The sequence below is a fragment of the Egretta garzetta genome, unplaced genomic scaffold (genome assembly GCF_000687185.1).
Source record: "Egretta garzetta isolate BGI_Z169 unplaced genomic scaffold, ASM68718v1 scaffold655, whole genome shotgun sequence".
NCBI classification, from domain to species: domain Eukaryota; kingdom Metazoa; phylum Chordata; class Aves; order Pelecaniformes; family Ardeidae; genus Egretta; species Egretta garzetta.
Genome location: NW_009259716.1, coordinates 1419169 through 1419417, shown reverse-complemented (window position 1 = coordinate 1419417; position 249 = coordinate 1419169).

Here is a 249-nt window from a genome sequence, read left to right as displayed (position 1 = left end):
GGTATTGCCCGCTGCTAAATTCAAGCGGAACGGCTTTCTGAAGTCAGTAACGCTACCCACAGGCTTGGAACAATCAGAATTAGGTTAATGAATTTGAAAACAAACAGCTGGATTTGAGAAAGTAACTGCACGTTTAAATGCTAACAGGAAACAGAAAAGATAAAATCCTCCAGGTTTGCCTGAAATACTTGATAGATGAATTGAACTTGAATTTTCAGGTTACGTTTCACTCCTTACTCAAAGGTTTCC